General features: G+C 43.3%; 1 long non-coding RNA gene across 1 annotated transcript in view; it reads right to left on the reverse strand.

Annotated features, from left to right (window-relative positions):
• The window catches only part of LOC146498744 (uncharacterized), a 193,763-nt gene that overhangs the window by 98,050 nt on the left and 87,550 nt on the right, over nt 1–8,163 (reverse strand). The window lies entirely within an intron of this gene.

Raw genomic sequence — 8,163 nt, forward strand, 5'->3', positions numbered from 1 at the left:
TCAGAGGCAGGAAACAGGCTGATTTCTTCATGTTATCCCATCAGTCTTGAGGCTCTTATCATGTGAAGACAGTTTGATGAAGGGCTGAAAGACTAAAACAGTAACTATGATAAAGATTTATTTTACTGCACAGAGATGACAGTAACAAGATAACGAAACATTGGTATCCATGTTACTTTAAACATCTGCTCCTAACTGATAGAAACCATGACAACCAACAGTTCTCAGTGCTAATTATTATAAATGGAAACATTCAAACCTAAAAAGAATCAAATTTAGCTTTCAGAAGTGTCACATGTAGCTAGTTTGCGTCACTAAATCAAAGAGTATAAACACTGTTTTAGTTACAGTTTCAATGTCGCAGGAATGTTTTAATTAAAGTCTTAATTGAGTCATTACAAACATTAAAAGGTCGTACGCTCGGTCGTACTCAGCTTTCCATCAAGTGCCACAAAAGCTGAAACTAACTAATTGATTTGGTTTGATTGATGGGTTTCAATCAACAAACTATTATGGGGGCAGTGGTTTCTACCAGCGTCATCAGCTGAACTGAGGAGATGGTCGATTTGAATATCAACAGCAGGGAGCATTGTGACACACTCAGCCAGATGTTTGAACTGAAACCGGGAGCAGCACCGGGGTGGGGGCGGGGGACCGCTGCAGCTCATATGTTGATTGCTCTAATTAAGGGAGGGGGTGACAACATGCTGCCGGTTTCAGTAAGGACAAAAGAACTGAGCAGAAGCCAAACATATGTGCACATGGAAAACATTTGATCAGACAGGCTGAAGGACGACCTCGTGAAGCCGGTGTTTTCCTGGACAAATGGACTCGGTTCATCCGCCTGGGTCAACACAGAGGTGTGAAACCAGCCACAAGCTTCATGCGTGCTCCTGATGGGAGTGTCGAGATGTTAACACTTGGTCTTTGGGTTTGTTGACGCAGCAGTCAGAAGTCTGATGATCCTCCAACCAAAGAGGAGCATGAGCATGTGCCGAGTAAAAATGAGAGTTTATACTCATATATAGTTTATATGGCAGAGCACAGAGAAAACAGACAGAAGAGTCACGCAGGCTCTAATATAGCCTGTCTGTGTGTAGTCTGTGTGCAGTCCTGCTGTTACTCACTCTTACGGGGAGACCTCGGCTGAATCAGCTGAACGTCTGGTCCAGACCCGTAAAAACAACATCAGACGGAGCTGCAGCTGGAGTACGCCGGTGACTCCCACAACCTGTCTGAGCGCAGCCCGCTGAGGTGTGCAGTAGCGTGTGTGATGCACTGCTCTGCAGACTTTCACCTTTGTCTAACCTATGTCGTGCCAGGGACAGACAACCCCGAGGCCTCAGGAGGCTGAGCTCAACCTGTACTTCACATCAGCAGCTGTGAGTGCAGAGCACATAGAGCCTAATTACAGCTCGCAGAAAGGCATAAAGCAGGAAGCTCCAGGCACAGAAATACTGCTGAGTGATTCAAAGTAAGAACGGGGGGGAGGTGCTGCTGCCCTCTGCTGATTCTGTGGCAAACTGGAGGCATGAACACATCCCCCTAAAATCTATTCCCTGGAAAATGACCGTACATGCTTCTGTCCATTCCTGCTCAGTGCTTTTCTGTTGCGCTGTCTTTGTTTTTGTGCAGTTTTTGCACTTTATGCAGTCCTGTGTAGACCGTCTGTCACATGTAGCTCCAGGGTCTGTCTCCTTTCACTGTGTGCTGTACCACTGCACATGCTCGGCATGACAATAAAGCCACTTGACTTGACTAAACTACAGTTTTGGGGTTTTTATGTAAAGTATCGTTATAGTTTTAGAAACCTGCAGAGAACTCACTGAGTGTTTACAGTTCCAGTGCAGACCTATTTTCAGCTGAAGCTTTAGTTAAACACAGAGGACGTTTTGTCCAGTCCTTTAACACAGTCAACACCTTAATTATGTAAAGTCATCACACGATTCTGCTGCCTGTTTTCAACGATGCCACAAAAATGCTGGGACTCTATTTTAAACCCCGATAGCTCAAACTACTTGAAACATGTTTTGATTGATGTTGAAAGTGTTGTTGCTCATCTTTTAGAGATTTCGTGTCTGCATGGGTCCACTCAGGCTAAAGTTAATCCTTAGAGGGTGAATGCGGATAACTGTGCCAATATTGTACATATATATATGTACAATATTGGATGTAACTATCCAATCATGTCCTCGAGGTGGACTCCAAGCAGAAATGATGAGATGTGCTACGTGCAACTGTCCCCATGCAATTCTGCAAGCCAATATAATCCCATGTCAAACATTATAAAGAGACGTTTCCTTTGTCATTATAACTGGATGCTTCTCAAAGTAAAGGTTACTGGTAGAGATGCACGATACCACTTTTTTATGTCCGATATCATAAATTTGGATATCTGCCAATACCAATATGAATCCGATATAGTGTTTTTAATCAATAACACTGTTTTTTTAATATCTTGCTGCATTTTGTATAAGTTCATACTCAAGTTTAAATAAACAACAACACTAAAGCTATTCTGTTATACCTGTATGTAAAAAATACACTGCACCCAAAATATTTCATAGTTCAGCAAAACTGATCAATCTAATAAACGTAAACCTGCTCCATCCTCCCTATTCTGGTATTTTAAAGAGTACTTAGCAGAAATATTAAGCAACCTAACTAATAGGGTTGCAAACTCCCAGCAAAAAAAAAAAAAGGGAACGCCCCCCCCCCCCACCTCATGATACTTAATCTACGCAATCAACTTTAATTTGATGCAGTGTGGAAAAAATGCACAGAAATCAATTATTTTTCAAGAATAATTAAATAGATTCAACATCTTTCTTCAACAGAATTGCAGACTGCACAGATGGTTCCCAAAGGAAAAAGTACTACAGCTTACTAGGGTATATTAGACTTAACAGTTACTATATACAGTAATGGACTTCTATACATTTTACATCAGATTAAAACTTTGGGTGTAAGATTCAGATAATTATTTATTAAAAGCTCGACATTTTAAATGAGAATAAGAAAGAAAAGTATGTCTTTGTGCCCCCTTTTCCCTGTTCATGCCCTATCGGCCCCCCTGGCTAAACTTTGCTAGATCCGCCCCTGCACAGTTACGTCAGCTGTAGAAAAGGATCCTGGTGTAGAAATAATATTAAATAAATTCTAACAACAGCTGATCAAGCTTAAATGTGCTGCTGTTGTTCAGCCGCTGGTTTCCTCTTTCTGGTGAGAAGTGAGACAAAAACAAAGAAGAGAGACGATCAGCTGATCATTGATCAGTTTCATGATTGAAGTAGCAGCAGGAGAGAGAGAGAGAGAGAGAGAGAGAGAGAGAGGCAGTCGCTCCATATATCGGTTGTTAAGCTTAACATGGTAACGCTTTACAAACATTCAGAGATGAACTTACACACTTGCTTTACTTCTCTCTGGGAAAACTTCCTCGGAGATGAAATGCTGGTTTGGTAGCGACGCTACAAATACACACAGCCGCTCTATCACGTGACCACACTGCTCCGACGTGCTACGGTTATGAGCCGAGTTACGCCATGTTGCAAGTTTTGTGAGGTGCTTTTCTGATATTTAATGGATCGGATTACATTTTTTATTTCTCTCCAATATCCGATCCAGTAATTTAGGTCAGTATCGGACCGATACGTAATATCGGATTGGTCCATAGTTACTGGTGCTGTGACTTGCAGCCGAGAGCTCTCTGTCGTCTAATCCTCGCCTCCACTAATTGGATTCGTTGACTAGACCTCTGGAGCATTTTTTAAAAGTCAATAACTTGACCTTCTGCATGGTTCAGACCATCCAAGAGGTTTGCCTTTCTGCTCAAATTAAACTCAGTATTTCGTTGTCTAATCCTAATCCTGTCTTGTTCATTGCAGTCTTGCTATCTTTAGCTAATGACTGGCCACACTGTGGTTTGTACATAGGTAGGTCACAGGCTACAGTTAAAGGTTTTCAAACACAGAATTCAACACAGGACGTCACAGTGGATACATCAGCTTTGATCAGAGAAAAGCTGTAGACTGTGAAAAGCAGCACCTGTTGCTGTCAGAGCGTTTGGAGTGAGACGAAGAAACGCCGTAACCTTAGCCAGGCATCCAGACCCACAAGGCTTCATATCAAAAACACGCCATGGAAGTCTTCACTGAAATGTTACAACTTCTTCCATTTCTGTGACAAAGGTGTTTTTCCTCCCCACTGTCGCCAACTGCCGGCTCATAGGGGGTAAACCGATTGTTGGGGTTTTCTCTGTATTACTTTACCTTACAGTGTAAAGCACTTTGAGGCGACTGACATTGAGACAATTTGAATTAAAATTGATCTATAATAGTGACAACTGAATACTATTGATCTTAGTGTCAGCTCAGAAAGTCTAATTGCCTTCACTCTTTTGAAGGTGCAGAGATCGAAAAGAAGCAAACAGTGATGTAATTACACAACAGGGTGTAGGAACAATGAAAAGCACAGTTCCCAAACCAGACTGGCATCCTTGGGTTACTTTCTTAAAGGTTTGTTTTGACACTGTTCACACCCAGAGCAGGTTGCTACCAAACACAGTAACATGACTAAGACTGAGTGAAACCTCCAACACTTTGTCAATAGAACAAACTAATGGAGAAAACATGTCAAGTTCATATTGAGACGTCTGTCACAGAAACATTTTTCACGTGAGGACAAACAGATATTTTTAGGAAACACATGATTCGTAGAAGTGCTTCCTCTGACCTCAAAGGGTCAAACGCTGCACTTTCTTATTCTCAGGAAATCAAAATGAACAGAAGTGAAAGGAAAACATTTATTGTGACGACTTTCTTGTCAGAATGAAAGCAACTCATGCAAAGTGAAGCGGCAGGACTGGGCTTGTGTAGGGTAGGGTGAAGCCTTCCACCTAAGTGGCTTATTCAGACTCAGGGGAGAGCTTGACAGGAAACGTGAAGGCGTTAACATTCTGGAGAAGAGTCGGCTGGTGTGATATTCACCATTGATACCTCTGCAGCCACATTCTTCCACAAGATTACTCATACTGATATCTGTAAGTGGGGAATATGAAAGAGAATGGAAACTTTGGATTAGATGAAATGTTACTAAACTAAAGACAATTAATAGAGGCGTTATCATCCTGTAAGACACCAACAAATGTGATGCAGTGTGCAAAAAGCTGGCGCACACTGAGAATAGCCGAGCAATAACACAATCAACTTTCCAGCATTTGTTATCTTAATGTATCAGGACATGATAAGAACAATCTGGTCCTTAGCAGCACTGAAAATTTATAGATTCAGGTTTTTAAGTGGTGAACATGAACAGCCTGTAGGGCACGACCTGGCCAGTCAGCCAAGGAAACATGGCTACTAATTACCATTAGTTTCATCATTTAAACTATTTGAAAGCCCAGTGACTCAGAGGACAGACAGTTTGATGTCTTCAAGTTCAAGTCACATAAATTAAATCTGCTTATTCAATCCATCTCTTCTCCTCTGCTTATCCTTGTGGGGGTACAGCCTGGACGGGGCACCAGTCTGTCGCAGGGCTAACACATACTCGTGCCTATAGAGTTACCCATAACCTAACCCCACTAACCAACGTTGGACTGTGGGAGGACCCAGGGAGAGCGAGATCCCACGCAAACACGGGGAGAACATGCAACCTCCGTCCCGATGGTGGAAATGAACTCAGGACCTTCTTGCTGCGAGGCAACAGTGCTAACCTCCGTGCTGCTCCTAATTTACCACCTATCTTGGTTTCTGCACGCTCTGTCACAAATTTAGACTGATTTGCAGAGATCTAACGGCAAGATTTGTTAATGTGGTGGCAAACTGACTGCACCTGTGTTTAGACAACAAGGCAACTTTTTAAATCACCTGTGAGACTGAGCACAAATACGAGCACTTTTTGGGGATTACACTGGCATCAGGCCATCAGGCCCAAACTCTGAAAGTCTTTATTGCATATAAACTCACTGCAACAAGGTCAATGTGCCAGGTGACGTGAACAGAGGAAAAGCCGTAATTTCACCTTTTAAACAGAGGAGAATCCATGACGTTGAAAAGGAGTCTCATGGTGTTGAAACTCGAGCTGGAGAGCAGAGCAGGTCAGCTGGCAGGTTGATCCCTGAACCCGACGTGTTCATCAGAGTGTGTGACGGTGTGTTTAATAAAAAGCACTGCAGTAAAACAAATGCTTCTGAGGCATGTCGTATATTTGAGTGCGCTACCTAAGAACTAATTGATTTACCATGAAACTCTTGAACCTGGAACTGTAACCAAACTGTATCTCTAACCTTAAACTAAACAGTTTGCTGGTGATTGGTGGATGCAGCATGAGTTTATCATTACTCTGTGAAGTTTTATAAAATGTTAAAGAGAGGCAGCCGCTGATGAAGCGTGTCTGAAAACAAGCAAGCGTGCACTGACATCTTCAAAGGAAAGTGTCCCATCTGCTCGAGTTACTGATGATGACTAGCAGCCTAACCTACGCCTACGTGTGGCTGTTGTTGTTACCATAGTTTTCAGTTTGGTGTGCCCTGTGAGCCAAGTGTTTACTGTTGAGCTAAGCCAGAGACACACCTGAGAAACAGCTGAAACCTGCAAAAACAAGACACTCAAACAAAGCTCTTCCACCAACAGAGTTTCACGCTGTGGCAGCCTCGTGCCAGCAGCCACATGCTTGGTTCCAACAACTGCCCTGTATGTGGAGCAGACGGTGCTCGGATTAGGCTGCACTGGAAACTGGCTCAGTTAGAGAAGAAAGTCAGAGCACAATAAAGAGTGCCTTCCTCTGACTAGTATCAAGGAGTGGCCCTGGGGACTCTCAGCAACACTATCAGCTTTGTTAAGCCAAATCAGAGCAACTGAAGTCCAGGCTGTACGTCTCTGCGTGTCCGTCTCGCGTGGGCGCAGGACTAGAGCAACCTGGAGGTCCACAGAGAAGATGTAAATAAGCTGTTTCATCAATCAGTGCCACCGTCCTCGTCACAGACATGAAGGAAAATACCCCTGAAGCTAAAGTTATTACACAATGATCCCACATGCAAACAGCACTGACAGATCTGTGTGTGCACACAGTAGGAGCGCTCATTTAACACCCACACACCCACTGAGGTGTGTTTTCCAACCGAGCCTGTCCGGCCTGTCAGATCTCAGCATCGTGAAACCTGCTTTGGCGTAACAGTTGACTTCACCGAACAAACAAGCCTGTAGATGTCTTCTAAAGATAAGCTCAGTCATTTTAATGACATGTAGAAATACAACCAGCACAGTTATTAAGACAACGCAAGAGACCAGGACTCAGGTTCACCAAACTGAAGCTAAGCACTCCAAGCTAACGGGGAGCAAAAGGAAATTACTGTGAAATAATAATAAACGTGAGATGTAATCATCATCTTCCTCCTCCGAGCTCATGTTAGGCATAAAAACTGGTATTTCAATGTTTGCACAAAACATAAGCTGCAGATGAATTTGCTGCACGCTGTGCTTCGTGTCACAAAGGTCACCGGCAGGTGAGCAGTCGGGAGGAAAGTGTGTTGAGGAAAAGCTGCCAGCGAGGACGGGGATGTACTGCGAGTGAGATTAATGGACGAGCGAGCCTCTGTTTACCTGGCTAAGTCACCATGGTAACGTACACTGAACAGAGCAGGTTATGTCCAGAGTTTAGAAACGTGTGGAGTCACCAGCTTCTCGTTGATTCTTGTATTGCAGGCACAATACAGGCTCTCTGCTGGAGGTGCACTTTGTCATGTAGGTTAACGAATCACACGCAAACTTCATTTACACGATGACACACACCGTGCTAAAAATCCCCTAAAACTCCAATCACCCCAAGGTGAAAAGTTTCAGTTTTTCTTCGTGACTGGAGTCTAACGTTTCTGGTTCAACACGTTCATGTTATTTTTCCTCAAGTTCTTTTTCTTCCTCAGTACAATACAGTACAGTACAATGATGCTGAACCCTCCGAGTGTGGCCGAGTCCTGGAAACTGAGCTCTGCTCTGGGTTCGGCCTGGATCGACACGTTTCACCGATGAAGGAAAATATTTGTCTGTAAATGAGTTTGAATATTGTTTGATTCTGCTTTAACGACAGGGCCATGTAAACCTAGCAGCAGCTCTGTTTAACTTCAGCTATGCAGATGAATCTTGGGTAAGTGTGATTCAAAGCAAC

The sequence above is a fragment of the Neolamprologus multifasciatus genome, chromosome 17 (assembly GCF_963576455.1).
Source record: "Neolamprologus multifasciatus chromosome 17, fNeoMul1.2, whole genome shotgun sequence".
Lineage (NCBI taxonomy): Eukaryota > Metazoa > Chordata > Actinopteri > Cichliformes > Cichlidae > Neolamprologus > Neolamprologus multifasciatus.